Consider the following 17,057-nt stretch of genomic DNA (forward strand, 5'->3'; position numbering starts at 1 on the left):
TGCCTTTTCAAAACTTCTTCTTGTGAAAAATTTCAGCCATACGGAGAAATTGAAAGCATAGTACAGTGAACCCTCACAGACACACCACGTAGACCCAGCCTTTTAAAAAACTGGTCATATTCGGTTGTCTGTCTATTTATCTATCGATCTACAGTCTATTTTTGATGAACTATGTCAAAGATACAGACATTGTGCCACCTCGTGACTTCATTATGCATCATCTTAAAATAAGGTCACTTCCTGCATAACCACAATATCATTATCATACCCCCAAATTCAGTCATTCCTCGATATTATCTAATGTCCAGCCCACATGCAAAAATTCTTAGCTGTTCCTCGGATAGCTTTTATCCTTTAAAAAAGAATTAAACCAAGATCCAGTCAAGCTTGATGTAGTACATTGGCTGTCACGTCTTTTTAGTCTCTTTTTAAGTTGAAAACATCCTTTCCTCCATGTCGTCGATTTATTGAAGAGACCAGATCAATGGTACATATTGCCCTTTAAAAATTATGAATAAAGCTAAATTCCTCTTTGATTTATAGCGTCTCCTCCATTACCTGCCCCAAGCCCCAGAAGCGTCCATTATGTTACTACAATATTGTGTATCCTTCCAAGTTTTACATACGTAGGTACGTGTATCTGTGTACCTAGATATCTGTAACCGTCTGTCTGTCTCCTCAGAAAATAGATGTCTTTTTGTAAGTGAGGTATAGTCAGTTTATAATGTTGTATCAATTTCTGGTGTACAGCATAGTGTTTCGGTCATACATACACATTCACGTATATGTTTTCAATTGTAGGTTACTACAAGATACTGAATATATTTCCCTGTGCTGTACAGAAGAAACTTGCTGTTTGCCTGTTTTATATATACTAGTTAGTATCTGCAAATCTCACTCCTGTTTTATCCCTCCCCACCCCCTTTCCCCACTGGTAACCGTCAGTTTGTTTTCTATGTCTGTGATTCTGTTTCTGTTTTGTAAACAAGTTCATTTCTGTCTTTTTTTTTTTCTTAGAGTCCACTTATAAGTGATACCATGTGGTATTTGTCTCTGTCTGGCTTACTTCACTTAGTATGACAATTTCTAGGTCCGTCCATGTTGCTGCAGATGGTATTGTTTCATCTTTTTATGGCTGAGTAGTATTCCATTGTGTGTGTGTGTATGTGTGTGTACACACATACACACACACACACACACATACAGACATACTACAGCTTCTTTATCCAGTCATCTCTCGACGGACATTTAGGCTGTTTCCCTGTCTTGGCTGTTGTAAACAGTGCCTCTGTTTACACTGGAGTGCTGTTCTTTAATGTAGGTTTTTTCACAAGCGTATTGCACTGGGCATGTGATTCCTCACTGCTGTCCTCGCGCTGCCTCGCGTCTTGGAGGCGTATTTGGGTTGATGAGTTTTCCTTACTCGTCTTCCTGTTGGGTTTTCCCTTTTTCTGTGTTGGGTGCAGTGCTTTCACGGCTGCAGGGTTAATGTTTGGGATGCAGTGTGTGCAGACTCAGCACTGTACACGCGAGTGAGTCCAGGCGAAATGACTGGGCTCGGAGGACGCGCACGCGTTGGGTTCAGCGGGTTCTCCCACTTGCCCTCTACCTGGCGGACCATCTCACGCTCCTGCAAGCACCGTGTGAGTGAACCTGCTTTCCCGCCTTTTCAGTACTCGACAGGCAGATTTGTACATTTTTGCCCGTCTCATGGGAACTTTGCATGCCCTTGGGTGCTGGTGAGGCTGAACATATTTTCATCTCATTTAGTCATTTGAATTTAACTTTTGTTCCCTTGTTTCCTTTTTGATATGTGAGATTACTTGATATATTCTGAATGTGAATCATGCTGTCAATTTTTGTTTTTAAATGAGAAGATTGTTGGAAATTGTACCTTTTTACTGAATCCTGCCACAGTGGAAAACCTCACTGGTGTAAGTAAGAAGTGGTCCTTCCCCTTTTTAGGAGGTGAATTCCTCTTGACAGTCCCTGTGGAGGGTAAACTCTCAAATGCTCACAGACTGAGAAATACATAATTGCAATAATTCCCATTTTTTGAGCTGCTGAAATAACACTTCTGCATTTGTGCTGAAGGAGTGCCAAGCCCTATTAAAAGTGGACACAAGTTCTCGACATCATTTGTTGTAATCTGATGCGGCGTAGCTGTCGCTTCACTAACCCTTCTCTCCTGTGTGTCGACTTCTCTTTGTTCATTTCTCGAGTGGCTGTCAATTACGCACACTCAAGGCAGTGGTCACACAGTATATGTTTGCCGCCAAATAAGGAAAGGGAAAGAAGTCAGTGGCAGCCCTGCCAGTGCCTGAGAAGGGGTTGTCCCACCCCGGGGCCCCTAATGAGGCACAAGCCACCTGTACAGCCACCAGGGTGACCTCGTCTCCCGGCAAGTGTGCACCGTCCAGACCAGCCCTTGGACATGCAAGGACACGCCTCCAGAAGGAAGGAGGGCATCAAAGGGCACTGTCATGGCTCCATGGGGTGCGTCTGGGGTATGGCCAACCCAGCTCACGAGGTGGCATGTTCCTCGGGAACATTGGGGCTGACATGACGAAGGTTGTTGGGGCTGTGGAGAGAGGCGGACGAGAGGCCTCTGGTTCCTCACGTGCAAAATGGGAACCACATGAGACAAGTCTTAGGGATGCCCTGATGGCTGTGAGGGTTAATACTTGCGATGCTGCTCTTGCGAAGCCAGCACTGCATACATGCCCTTTAAATAAAGAGAGGAATCTCAGGAGGCCTCTCGGCCAGAGAGCTGCCCTTTTACCCATGCCGTTGAGTTGCACTTGGCTGAAAGCATCACTGTGCTTCTGGGGGGATTATGTGACACTCAGTTGCGCACTGAGCGTACAGTAGCCCCTCAGTTAAGTGTTTAACCCAGTTAATCAACGTGCTTCTCCAAAGAGGGGCTTTCTCAGCACGAGGATCGAGTTCTCCTTTCTTTCCCTTAGAGACTCGAGACTGTTGAATGTGTCTTTGAGGAAGCAGATCAATAACTCTGTGCCTAGTTCCATGTGCATAAAGAACCCAGGATGAATTGTGAGCGACTTTGGAGATGACCATTCTGTGCGTGCGGGAGGATAATTGTATTACTGAGCTCATAAACCTCTCCCCGAATCCTGAGCCCTCCAGCCCAGGCTGAATGATGCCTTGGAGCTCAGCACCACTGTCATAACAAAACTCAATTAAGGCATCAAGCTGGAAGCCAGGCTGGACAGTAAATTAATTTTTAATCCACAGACATAGCACACTTTTTCAGCATGATGGATGTGCCACAGCCCAGCGGCTGCCAATCCAACGAGAAATAAAAGAGATAATCATATTTGCCACCAGTGTGCCCACCCCGCGCCCACCCCACCCCAGTGTGGGTGGCTCCAGGTAGCTGGTAGGGTTTGTCCAGTCCCACTCAAGTTCAAGAATTCTGGTGACCTGGACTAACTCTGTTTAGCTGGTGATCTTTATGATTGCTAGTGGTTCTTCTCGTTAGTTAAATCACGTAGCGAGTTAGCCTTGACAGTAAAAGGGTTACTCAAGCCTAATTCCCCAGCAGGCTCACCATTCAGCAGAGGGTGTGAGTGTCCCCCCGGGCGGAGCCCGGCACTGTGGAAAGTGTCTGGGTCAGGGTCTGCAGGAGATGGAGGGGCCGCTCAGCTGAGATTTTGGTTTTTTTTTTTGACGGGGGTAGGTAATTAGGTATATTTATTTTTAATCGAGGAACTGGGGATTGAACCCAGGACCTCGTGTGTGCTAAGCACGCACTCTGCCCCTGAGCTGTACCCTCCCCACGACTGGGATTTTGGAGAGACTCTGAAGGACTGTTTACAGGTGTGTGGGCATGGTTAGGAGAACCAGGAGGAGGTGGGGTCTGGTGACAGTGGGAGGCTGGTAATCACGCGTAAATTTGGAGAAGATGGTGTGATAGCTTGGTTGACTCCTGGAGCTGAGGATGGGGTGGGGGACCGACAGAGGTGGTGGCCACAGAGTTGGGGCGCCATCCCCAGGATGGGGTGTGGAGAAGTAAGGACTCTGACCCTTCTCTCTGCCCACCCACTGATCGTCTCCTGTTGCTCTGAATCCCTTTGGGTGGACAAGGAAGGGTAAGGACGGCAGCCCAGCAAAGTCAGCCCACTGCCCCACCCAGGGCACAGGGCAGGGTGGGGGATGGACCTGGGGGCAGATGAGCAATGTGCTTACATACAGGAGCAAAACTGGGACTCTCCTTGGAGCAGATTGTAGTTTCCAAAGATGGCCGTGAAAGTCTCTCCCATCCTTCCTGCTCTTCTGCAGGGTGGCCCCTCCCTCATCACCCAGAGCTGGGGTCCACTTCTCCAGCCCCGGAACCTCGGTGGGTCCTGTGGCTGCTCTGACAGAACGGAGACGTGGTGCTGATGTGGGCTGTAGTGTCTGGCTGGCCCACTAGCTTCCATTTCCTGGAAGTATTTCCAGTTTCCTGGAAGTAAGACACATGACTCACCTGAGGGCACCATCCTGGGAGAGGTGCCAGCCAAGCGGAAAAGAGGGGGAGACAGACAGACAGACAGACAGACCAAGGCCCACCAAGGCACCGGGCCGGGACTGAAGTGGCTGCTTACCTGACACCACATGGAACAGAGATGAACCGCCCTCTGAGCTCTTCCTGAACTCCCAAACCAGATGACCCTGTGCAAAAGAAACTGTTGTAAGCCAGTCGGTTTTGGAGTTCCCCGGAACACAGCAGCAGATAATAGGAACTGCTCGTAGAGAGTCCGGGGGGCAGGTGTGGCGCCCACACGTGAGGAAACATTACTTCAGCATCTTGTCCTGTGCCCGGCAGTCTGACGGTTTTGTGCATAAGGCGTGAGCAAAACCACATTTTTATGGAAACATATAGTTCCTATTTAATATGTGTATCTAAAAGCAGAACATGCTAACAGTGTTATTACAGCATGTATCACTAAGGAGCCGCAGTTAAAAAACAGCAAATGAGCTCCTTTTCTGCTTCCAGGGATTTTAGAGAAGTGTTTACTTGCCCTTCAGTTCAGCGAGTGTTCAGATAAACGACCGGGCAGAAGAGCTGCCTGTGTACACGTGTCGGCTGTTTGAACGTTAACCCTCCGCAATTCTTTATCTCACAAAACACCGGGAAAGCCTTGTCTCCAAGCTGGGTATGATTCCACTGCTTCTGCTTTTCCAGGTAACCGGTGCGCCCCAGGGCCGTCCCCGCAGTCAGGAGAGTGGAGGACGCCTCCTCCTGCCGCCGCTTGGCCAGGCGCTGTCGTTGGAGGTTGGCGTGGTGGTTTCTCAGGAGTCTGTGTAGGCGAGGTGATTTTTCTTTTTACATTTTATGACTCGACTGCTTTTACAAATGTGAAATTAACTTTGCATTCCTGAGACAGACTCTGTCTGGGTAGGAGGTGTTACCCTTTGTGTGTGTATTGTTGGATTCAATTTGCTGACATTTTGTTTATAACTTTTGTGTTTATGTGACCAAGTGTCCTGTAGTTTTCTTGCAATGTCTTTGCTGTTAGGGCAATGCTGGCCTCAAAGAATGAGTTGGGTAGTGTTTCCTCCTCTTCAGATTTTTTGTGAAGACTTCATGCAGAATTTGGATTATTTTGCCCTTAAATATTTGTTGGAATTCCCCAGGGAAGCTGTCTTTGACTGGAGTTTTCTTTGTCGGAAGCCCTTTACTATAAATGATATTTCTTTAATAAATAGAGAGCCATTCAAGTTACGTATTTCTTCTTGAGTGAACTTTGCTCTTTGAGTCTTTCAAGGCATTTATCCATTTAGTCTATTTTGTATTGAAATATTTAGTTCAGTTGTATAGTTTGAACATCTGTGAAAAATCAGATTGAAGAGAGCCAGTGGCATGATGGTGACATTCCTTTCCTGATGGCACGAGTATCAGTGGGGGCGTCAGGGCTCCTAGCATGTGCGCCCGTGTTTCTGTTAACAAACGTGTACTGAGCGCTTACCTGTGTCTCAGGTCCCACTCCGACCACTGGGTCTAGAGCAGCAGACAAGACAGAAAAGCAGGTGGTTGTAGGCTTCTGCGCCTGGCGTCCCCGAGGGCTCCCTCCTCACGGAGTTCCCACAGTGCGAGGGTGCTGCGGAACAGTGGCTGTGCCCCTGTGCTTCCGGGCCTCGCCGTCTGGGCTCAAAGCCAGCCTTGCCGCTTACGGGCGGTGTCCCTGGGCGAGGCTCTCTGCGCCGGTTCCCCGTCTGTGAAGTGGGGGCTGGTCGTGCCCCTGCTGGGTCGTGTGAGTATTACATGAGGAAACGCAGGCCATGCCGTTGGTTTGATGCCCTGCACACAGCGGGTGCTCAGTAATGTGAGGTGTGCAGCTGTGCGTAGACCTGTGCACTGCTGTCCTCCTGCCTGCCTGCTTCCACGTGGCTGCGGGTTTAAATAGGAAACCAGTCGACTGGTTAGCACTGTATGCAAACTAAGAGTGAGTAGGTGCTGCGTGAGGGTCTGCCTGGGCTTCTGGAGAGCAAAGTGCACGAAGTCAGGGGCACGACTTTGTCAGCTATGGTGACTCGGGTCTTTCGGGCCGACGTCTTGGCCAGCACGATATGTTCAGATAGGCCAGGTCGCAGGTTTTTAGAGGGAGGAGGTGCAGAGTATAAACATCAGACGTCTGTTGTGCTGGTAAACGCCCTCCGTTCCCATGCTGTGCACCTTGAGTCCTCCTGTTCTGAAGCCCCTCGTGCACTTTGTTTCTAGAACGGAGGCCTTCGCCACACCACTCCTGAAGGCGTCTCCTCTGCTCTCTGGCCACAAGGTGTTTTTCTTCTTTGGCATCTGGGACTGCATCTTGCAGCCGAGATCTTGACGTGGTATTTTCCCTTCCTCCCCTTGGGTGTGCGAACCCGTACACCTGCCTCTAACACGAGGCTCGTGCCATTTCCAGAGCAACTGCTGCTGTTAATTATTCAAGGCAATTGGAATTGTTTGCCAAAAGGTGTAATTTTCATTGACTGAGTTTAGCTGAAGGGTAAGGACGCAGCTCTGGGTGGGTTTGCTCGGAGAGGCTGAGGGTGTGATGGTTGTGCGTATGGCTCTGGAGCTGGGCTTCCCGGGGTCAGGTCCAGGCTTTGACCCCGGCTGGCTGTGGGGTCCTCGGTTGCACTGTTTAACTTGGCTGTGCCCTCAGTTGGTCACGGGTGATACCAGCTAGCGCCTGTCCTCCAGGGGAGCTACGGGCGTAACGGCATTAATCACGCAGGTGAGGCCTGGGCCCCGCGCCTGGCGCTGCATGGACGTTGAGTAGCCACGAGCTGCATCGTGACTGTGGTAGCTGTTGCTGTGTCTTGTCGTGTTGCTGCTGGGTGCTTCTCGGGGTGCTGTCTTCCCATCCCCAGCTGAGATGGAGGATGGTTTCCAGTTAAAATTAAAACCGAAGCGTCTCTGGGAGCCTGGTACTTTAGAACAGTGGGTTTCAGACTTTTGGGGACCATAAACCATGGAAGAAACATACAAGGAGATGCAGTTTTCACACGTGTACACATATACACACACCCCTTGAAAGACAGATTTCAGAAAAGCGTATCTGCCTTTCTAATGCCGTCTAATCTGGGTTCTTCTATTCCATCCCATCCTCTTTTATTTTTATTTTCTCTCCTGTTTTGTTTATAAAATATAGGTCATGACCCACTAAACTGATGTAACAGCCTGATGAGATATGATCCACATTTTATAGGAAACCTTTCTAGAAAGAGGCTTGCCAGAGATGCCTGTGGAATGGTGGTAAATTAGGATTGGGGGTCAGGCGCCCTCACACAGCCTGGCCAGCGGCTAACCTGCGACGTTAGGCAAAGCCCTTCCCTAAGCTGAGCCTCACTCTGCCTTGGAAAACCGGGGAAAAAGCGATCAGACCAAGTCACCCTTGAGTGTCCACAGCAGATAACATACGCTTTTCTCGCTGGCGCACTGGACTGTTACGGGAGTACAGGAAAAGTGTTGGTGTCAAAGGCGTTGTGGGTAAAGACACAGCCTCGGGCAGGACAGAGCACCACAGCAACAGCCTCGCGGAGACACGGTGCGGGGCCGGGGGCGTTCTAGGGCAAAGCAGGGTAGGAGAGCCGTCATAATGTGGAAAGTGGTTGGATGAAAATCCGCAGTGCAGAGACTGGGGCGGGAAGCTAGGCCGAGTCCTGGAGGTGCTGGGCGGAGCAGTTCCTGACAAGTTTGTAATTATTTTTCCATTGCCCGCAGTACACACCAGGGATCCTGAACTGGTGGACTCTTGCCCTCAGACAGCGGTGGCACACGTAATATGCATAAGGTTGTAAAATAAAGATAATTGCCAACATTTAAAAATTGAGAGAACTCACATAAAATGATTTCCAACTGTTCTTGAAAAATCAGAGAGCAGGCCGTGCAAGACTGGGCCGTTCCTGGGAGCATGTGGCCAACCGTCTCACACAGCCTTCTAGCCTCCAGTGCATCCACACTCTTCTCTCCTTATGGTCACCAAGGGCGTGCTTTCTGGCCTCTTCAGGGCCAAGCTTCACTTCCTGCTGAGAAGAGTTGTAATTTTCCCCAGTGCAGTTGCAGAAGCAGACCATTGCATGTTCCATGTTCTGAGCGGTCCTGAGGGTAATAAGCCTGCCTTTGTAATCCAGAGATTCAAATGTGTTCATTAAGCATCTGAAGTGTGCTTGGCACTCTGCCTGCCACCTGGTGTATTGTGGGGGATGGAGCAAACACAACCATTGCCCCCTTGTGATACAGCGGAAAAGGGGGTGCGAGAGGATGTCTGCGTCCCAAGTCTCGGTTGAGTCCCTGGGACATGCCCCACCAAGTGAGGGTCCTTGGCTTCACGCAGGAAGGAATTCAGCAGCGAGCCACCGCTGAGTGAAGGTAGATTTAGTCAGAGACAAAAGGCCAGAGAGGCCATGAGGCACGGGATTGGGTGCTCAGTTTAAAATAAAAGCAGATACTCACTCTGCAGACAGCGTGGACTGTCTCAAAAGGTGAGGGAGCAAGAGAGGCAGCGAGGCAGGGTTGCTAGTTCTTATGGGCGTGGTAGCTTCATGTGCTAACAAGTGGGAGGGTTATTCCAACCACTTTGGGGCACAGGCTGGGGTTCCCAGGAACTGGGCCACCGCCCACTTTTTGACATTTTCTGGTCTGCCTTGGAACTGTCATGGCGCCTGTGAGAGAGCCATCTCCCATGCTGATACGTTACAGTGAGCGTATAATGAAGCTCGGGGCCTCCTGGGGGTCAAATCCTCCGCCGTCTTGGGCCTCAAGGTCCACTGGGTCTTCTGCCATCTTGGTGCTAATTGCTGTGTCATTCCTTGGAGGGCTGTGCCCCCCCCACCTCCCCGTCTTATTTGCATGTCCCCACTTAGTGGTGGCAGAGCCGTGGGTGCGGCGCTGTTGTGTAAATGGGGAGGTGCTAGATGAATGAGGACAGGTCCCCCCCCCACCCCCCCGAGCGCTAGTAAGAGAAGCGAGCCCTCTCTAACCGCCTTGGGAGGGTAGATCTGAAGTTTCAACCTAAGATTGTGTGGTTGATTTTAACACAGACACACGTGCACATGCACATACTTTGGTTGTGGGACCTCTGGTGATCTCTCCTCCCCTTTTCAACACACCGGAAGAGTTGGCAGACAGCGCACCCAATCCAGCCTGCCACCTGTTCTTGTAAATGAAGGTTTACTGCAGTGCAGCCACGCCCACTCACTGCTGTCACCTAGAGCTGCGGTTGCTCTCCCATGGGGGGCGGTGCTGAGTTCTTGCAACAGTTGTATGCATTATCTGGCCTTTTACAGGAAACATGTGCTGACGTTGCTCTGTTTGCCGAGAGGTCTTTCTCTGACTCCAGCTCACACGTGCTCTGCCCAAGAGAGAGCCTTGTGGGAGTTGGTCTATGCATGGCTGTGGTGTTTCTAGTCGCCTCCTGATTTTTAAAGTGAGTTTCTGGTTCTGTACTCAGGGCCCAGGAAAATTAGGCTTAATCGGTTACTTTGGGAGCGGGAGCAAGCTGACCCAATGAAGAACCTGAAGGCATATGTCCCCTGAGGGACAAGAACCCTCCGCTTACTTGAGATGGGACGATTGTTTTGCTTGTAAGACAGAAGGTGGAGTCTTTGCAATTCTAGCCTTTTCTGGATGTTTTTTAAACAATTGCATTGCTTAAAAAGTATCAGAGACAAACCAGAAGGTGAACTCCTCCGGCTGTTCCTGGAGAGCGGTCTCCACATGGACACAGGCCAGCTTTGTGTTCAGGACAAATGGCAAGGCGCAAATGGGAACGTTTTATTGTTCTCACTTCACCTGCAGTCCTTCTTTAGCTGTAAGGTGTTCAACTTTGTGTCTGGCCAAGAGAGGCGTGCTTTCTCCTGATGAGCGAGGCGGTGGAAGGTTCTGGAGAAGACTGGAAGCCTTAGTGGCGCTTTGCTAGAATTATTTTTCCTACGGGGGCCTGGTGGTTATGCAGAGAGAGTGAGGACCCAAGGCTGCTTGCTGCCTGGGGCCATGGGGCCTCCCTGCTTTCTCCTCGGGGAGTCTGCCCTCTGGTCTCCCGGGAAGACAGTGGCTGATTAGGAGCAATTAAGCATGTTGTCAGCTGTGGGTGAACTTGAGCTTCAGCCCCAGTGGTAGGGGTCCTGTTCTTCAAGGTGGGTTTCTGTCTCCTGGGTGTTCGGTGGTGTGCTGAGAACTCTGATTGCAGAGACAGTTTTCACTGGGTTACGCAGCGCGGGTTTCCCTTTGTCCTTGGTGTGGGGCTTTCCTTCCTGCTGTAGAAGCTGCTTCTCATGCATTTCCTGTGAGGATTTAAATCCTTGTATGCTTAGTTGCCGGTAGTGCTGTGTCAGAACTCTGAGCCTTCCCAGAAACTGGCTTGAGAACAACTATCCCTGACGTGACCACACCCGGTGGGCACCGGAGGGAGATGGTGATTTACTTGATCGGGGTGTGGCGTTGGCTCTGGATGTTTTAAAACATCCTCCGGTGATGCCAGTGTGTTGATGAGTCTGGGAACTGTGGCTTGAGGGCAGCCTGGAATTGTTTCAGGGAGTAAATTTCTCCCTGGGGTTGAATGGAGGGACCTGGGTCGCTCAGACCAGCCTCGCCCTGCAGACTGCTCTCGCCCAGAGCTCCCCGTGGGGTCAGGGAGCAGGACTATTTGTGTATTCCTGAGGCCCCTGGAGCCCCGGTGACAGGAGTGTGCTGGCCAGCTGGATTGCTGTCCTGGCTCTGTCCCTTGCTAGCTGTGCGATCTGGGCTGGTTGTCTGAACCCTTTTCTCGTCTGAAAAAGGAACAGGAATTGGACTTACCTGGTAGAGCTGTTAGGAGTGGTGAGCGCGGTAATGCGTGGAGGCTCCCTGCGCACGTGGTCCGCCGTCAGCTGGAGCTAGCTATTGTTACTGCCATTCCTGTATCATTGTTATTTCGTATTATTGTTACTACTGCTGCTGTGATTAGCTCCTCAGCGCTGTTTAGAGCTAGGTAGAGGGGTGATGACATTCAGAAATGTCTGTCGTGGGAAGGAGGGTTGCGCTACTGGTTTTTAGAGATTTTAGCATCCAACAGAGGGGAGGCAGTCTTGTCCGGGAAATCATGGCACTCGTTCATCCCGCTCAGAAGACCTGGAACCGTCATGCCTTTCTGAGAGGTGGTACCCAGGGGTTCTGGAGTACAGCTGCTTGGGTCCCGTTCTGCTTTTAGCCTACCTGCTCTGTGGCACCTGGCAGCTTCCTTCAACCAGTGGTTTTCAAAATAGAGGGTGCACAGAGTGACTTGGGGGCTGGTTAAACCACGGGGGGCCGGCCCCACCCTCAGGCTCTGACTGCGCTGGTCTGGGAGGCACTGAAGCTGCGTTTTGAACAAGTTCCAGGTGTTGCTCCTGCTGTGGTGACTGGGGAACCCCACTTTGAAAACTGCTGCTTTAACCTGTCGACATACACTTTAGCATCCCTGTCCGTAAAGTGCGGTTAACAACAGTGGTATCGACCTTGTGCTAAGTGCTTCCCACTGTGCCTGGCATATTGTGCGTGTTTAGGAAATGTTGTTCATTATGATTGCAGTAAGAATTTGGTATTTGATGCCATGAACAGATGACTGGATAAATATGGAATGGAATACTACTCAGCCATAAAAAGAATGGAATAATGCCATTTGCAGCTCCTAGAGATGCTCATACTAAGTGAAGTGAGTCAGAGAAAGAAATCTCATGATATCACTTGTATGTGGAATCTAAAAAAAATGACACAAATGAACATATTTACAAAACAGAAACAGACTCATAGACATAGAAAACAAACATGGTTACCAAAGGGAAGAGGGGGGAGGGATAAATTGGGAGTTTGCGATTAGCATATGCACACTCCTATATATAAAATTAACCACAGGGACTTACTATATATATGTAGCCCAGGGAACTATATTCAGTATTTAGTAATAACTTATAATGGAAAGGAATCTGGAAAAGAGTGTGTATGTATGTGTATAATTGAATCACCTTACACTGGAAGCTAATAAACATCGTAAATCAACTATACCTCAATAAAAAATGGTAAAAAAACAAAAAACCCAAAGAATTTGATATTGGAAATTGTTTTCATTTCACATCAGCAGTGAGAAGACCATTCCGTAAATGGACTTGGGCTTCAGAACCTGTCTAACTGAACTGAATAGCATATGCCGTTAGATTCCTTCTCCAGACCTCACACCAAAATCAGTTCCAGATGGACTGAGGATCTGATGGATGGCATGAAATAAAACCCTAAACCTATAAAAATGCTGACAGAACTGATAGGGACTTTTATTTTCCCCCAGCCAGGACAGTGAGTCCTGGAGTGTTTTATAACAGAAGGGAAGAGTCGGGTGGGCTCCGTGCCACTGACCCCCTGCCACCTGCAGGGAAAGCTGGGGAGGCCGCAGGACCTGCCTTGCAGAAGCTCCCAGAGAGATGAACTGCAGGGTCATGAATGAGCAGGCTGCAGCCCAAGGCGGTGTCTGGCGTGCCCACCGAGGGTGGAGGAGTTCAGCGGGAGAGGAGCTCGTGCGCTGAGGTTTTAAGGATGCCTGGGGGCTTGATGAGGTTTGTTCATGCAGTCCTAGAGATGAGAGAGAATGTTGGTTCTTCAGTTACTGGTTAGCAAGTCTGCTCTGCATCCAGTCACCAGCTTCCTCAGAGAGGGCTTAGGATACAAGCCCAAGCTCCCGACCATTTAGCCCAGGATGCTCTGCACGGAAGTTTGGAGGAGGTTAACTTCAGAAGGAATCCCTGATGCTGTCATTGCAGAGTCCCTCGCTCTCCCCCACCCCTGGGACTTGCAGATACCAAAGAAGAGATGTAATCGTGTTTGGGACGCCAGTTTAATCAAAGCATACATCAGATATATTCTGTGAGCTCAACTGTGTAGTCGTCTTGGTAGATGCCTGGGAGAAGCTGTTCTTTTTTTCCCTTTTTAATTGAAGTGTGGTGGACTTACAGGGTTGTGTTAGTTTCTGATATACAGCATGGTGATTCGGTTGTACATACATTCCTTTTCCTATTCTTTTCCATTACAGGTTAGCACAAATTGTTGAATATGCTATTCTTTAGGACCTTGTTTGTCTGTAATAGTATAGTTTTATATTTTATAAATCTGTATTTTATATGTTTATGCATAGCAGTATAGTAATGTGTATTTGCTAACCCAAACTAATTCATCCCTACCTCTCCCCTTTGGTAACCATAAGTTTGTCTTCTGTGTCTGTGAGTCTGGAGAAACTGTTCTGCACAGAGCTTCCTGTTCCATTTGGGAATAAAACAAGAAACTCACACATTAAACGGGGGACAGGACAGTGTGCTGCGTATCAGGTGACAGAATGTACACGCCATGGAATGATGGGTCCCCAGGTTTTTGGGGTACTGTTGGGTTACATGCATTTGAATGTTTCTCTTCCAGTCTTCTAAAGGGGAACATCCCAGGTTGGCGTAAGGCATCTTTACCACCTCTCCAAGAGAAGAGCCGGTCTTCTTGCAGCTCTCGGGCAAAGGGCAGGAGTTGTGATCTGTAACCGGGCGGACGATGGGTTTGGCTGAGACCTAATAATGTTTGGTTTTGCTTGCGTTTATTTTTATGGTTACAATTTTAGAGTAAATGACAGTACTTCTCCATGTCAGTATCATGAAATCACGTCTCCTGGAAAGTGAGTTGATTTGAGGAAGCATTAACAGAAACTGAATTGACTTTAATGCAAAATATTTCCAAATGGATGGAACAGTCGGTATGCGGCTCTGGTGCAGAGTGAAGGAGGAGTTGCCTGCCTGCAGGGCGGGAAACACTGATGTGGTGCTCAGAGCACGGGAAGGGGCTAGAGGCTGGAGCAGGGGTAGGAAGGCTTCCTAGAGGAGGTGGGACTTGAGTAGGGCTGTGAAGATCGGAGAGGAGTTGGAATGGCAGGGTAGAGAGGACGAGAGACACTTCAGACAGGGGATGAGGGAACAGCAGGTTGCCAATAGGAAGGATGCTGGAATGTTCTGAGGGCCAAGCGGCTGGATGGGAGGCACCAGCAGGTGTGTGTGGGAGGGAAGGAGAGGAGAGATTATTCGTGCCTCCGAATGCTGAGGAGTGAGTGGTGGGCAGCTGCCACCCATCTGCGTGTGAGACAGAAAGTGCAGGACATCATGCCCCTGACGTGTCTCCATCTTAATTTATTACAAATTCCTTTCGGGTCATAAGAGACAGCGTTGCACATCCCCTGGTTCATCACTGAAAGTGCTTGTGGTCATTTTAATAACAACTCTCAAAACGCTTTTCAGCTGCTAAAACACATTTCAGAAAGATTGAGGAAATCAATAAAAGAGAAACACTTAGCCTGTCTTACACGCTCTACTTTGGTCCATTTTTTTCTTGGTCTTTTTTTTTTTTTCTTAATTCAATTTTTTTCTTTCTTTCTTTCTTTTAAATTTTCTTAGTGGAAGTACTGCGGATTGAACCCCGGACTTTGTGCTTGCTAAGCACGCTCTCTCCCACTGAGCTCTACCCTCTCCTCTTCTGGGCCTTTTCTTATTGACAATTTTTATTGTCTCCCGGTTGCAAACTTAGAGCCTGGGCAGTCAAGTCAGGTGAAGTGAGTGAGTCAGGCCAGACGCGAGAGACCTGGCACAAATCGGGGACGCAGCCGCCACAGCCTGCCTTCCCTGCAGTGCTGTGGGCCGTGTGTGGCTACATCTTTTTGAACCCAAGACCGTGGCCCAGGCTCAAAGCAGCAGTGACAGTGGAAGACAGGATGGGTGGTTCTCCCAGGTCAGGAGAGAAAAGTACAGCCCAGCCCAGCCTGACCAGATAGACACAGAGGCCAACATGGGGCCGCATCCCACATCGTCTGCTTCAGCTTTTCCTGAGATCGTGCAGGAGGGTCTGGGTTGTCCTTCACTTCTTTGTGTGCTCATCTCTCTCCAAAAGCTCCCGTTCTGCCCACCACCCGCCCAGCCACACTTTCAGGCTTTTTTTTTGACATGAAGATCTTTGCTTCCAGGCACAGACCTGCCGGATTGCAGTGGAAACACACCGTTTTGCAATCGCTCTCCCGGTGTGATTCACTTAGGACTCGGGGCCTCAATTGATGGCATGTGGAGCGTGCATATGCCTCTTGGCTCCGCGGCAGGGCTCCCACGCGCTGCTTGCAGCAGCTTGTGCTAAAGAGCTCCGACCGTCATCCTGCCCTGCCAGCTCCCTTTTCCTCCCCGCCTCCCTCCCGTTTCCAGACCCAGAGAGAGGCAGGTTTCTCCAGCTCTTGGCCAGGGAGCCGAGAACAGTTTGGTTTGATTCTCTTTTTTGGGAGCTTGCTTTGGCCCTGGGTATACCCATCTGCTTCCCACTGGAGAACGTGCCTCCGCAGGGCTGCCAGGGCTGGGTCGCTGCCCGCTGAGCCGTCCCTGTGGGCGGGGTGCTTAAGGCCCTGAGGGTCATGGCCAGGCTGCGGGGACCTCAGACACGGGACATGGAGCTGGGCCCAGAGCACCTTTCACACACACACAGTAGTGAGAGGCTTCTTTCCTGGGTGAAACGCCCGTGACTCTGGAGGAAACTGCGTTTCCTCCTCCCCTATCCTCCCTTCCTCCCTTCCTTTTCTTTCTTTCTTTTTTTTTTTTGTCTGTGCTTTGGTCCTGTGGCTTTAAACTGTACATTTAAAGACAAAGGACTGTCAAAGAGATGTCTCCTCGGTCTCATGATAAAATTCAAAGTTCTCCCATTGTCTCCAAGGCCCCGTGTGACCTGCAGCCCTTACTCCTAGACCCCACCTCCTACCCACCCTACTCCGCCCCCAGCCGCTCAAGCATGTCTCCACATCAGTGTCCTTCCAGTGCAGTTTCTTCTACCTGAAACGCCCTCCTGGTCATTTCCCTCCCTCCCTCCCTCATTCCCATTCTGTCTCCATTCAGACATCCAGGGACATTCTGGTAAACCAACTCCTTGGGGAAGAACCTCCCCCCTACCAAAAAAAACAAACAAACAAAAAACCACCTCTGGTTTGTAGAGTTTGCCCATTTCCATGGTGCAAATACTTACACTGGGGTTGTTTTTAAGGCACCAGTGACTTCGCTGAACACAGAGCTGGGGAGAGGCGCCCAGCCCGGGTGAGCTAGCTCCACCATGTCGCTCCTCTTTTTCTAATTAATTCTCCGTCTTCTTTATACTGCTTGATTTTTATAGTGCTTAACACTACCTGGCCTGTTACATCGGTTTGCTGTCTGTTTCTTGCCACCGTGAGGAAAGGAGCTTTGTATGTTTTGTTCGTTGCTGGACCCTCAATGACTAGAACAGTGCCTGACTATTGCCGGCATTTGGGGAATGGTAAAGAACTATTAACCATAAACACATACGATGTAGCATTGTTTGTAACAGTTAAAAGCAACCCTGGAAACATCTTGTATTTTGATTGATAGAGGACTTGGCTTTACCTTAATTGAAATTTCACATGTGTGTTGCTTGGAATTTGCATAGTAGAAATTATATTCCTGTATCAGTCTGGGAAGTTTCGATCATGCTGCAGTAACAAACATTCCCCAAACTTGGATGCTCATTTCTTAGTCGAGCTGCATGGCCA

The 17,057-nt window shown here is 49.4% G+C and overlaps 1 protein-coding gene across 6 annotated transcripts in view; it reads left to right on the top strand.

Moving 5' to 3' along the window:
- RIMBP2 (RIMS binding protein 2) overlaps positions 1-17,057 on the top strand; it is a 230,315-nt gene that overhangs the window by 85,411 nt on the left and 127,847 nt on the right. The window contains exon 1 of one of the 6 annotated variants that reach the window (XM_074356580.1): positions 5,189-5,316. The exons of the other annotated variants lie outside the window; for them this stretch is intronic. The gene's annotated coding sequence lies outside the window, so the exon portion shown is untranslated. Of the gene's footprint in view, positions 1-5,188; positions 5,317-17,057 lie in introns of those variants that run through there. 6 annotated transcript variants of the gene reach the window in all.

This window comes from Camelus bactrianus, chromosome 32 (assembly GCF_048773025.1).
Source record: "Camelus bactrianus isolate YW-2024 breed Bactrian camel chromosome 32, ASM4877302v1, whole genome shotgun sequence".
Classification (NCBI taxonomy): Eukaryota; Metazoa; Chordata; class Mammalia; order Artiodactyla; family Camelidae; genus Camelus; species Camelus bactrianus.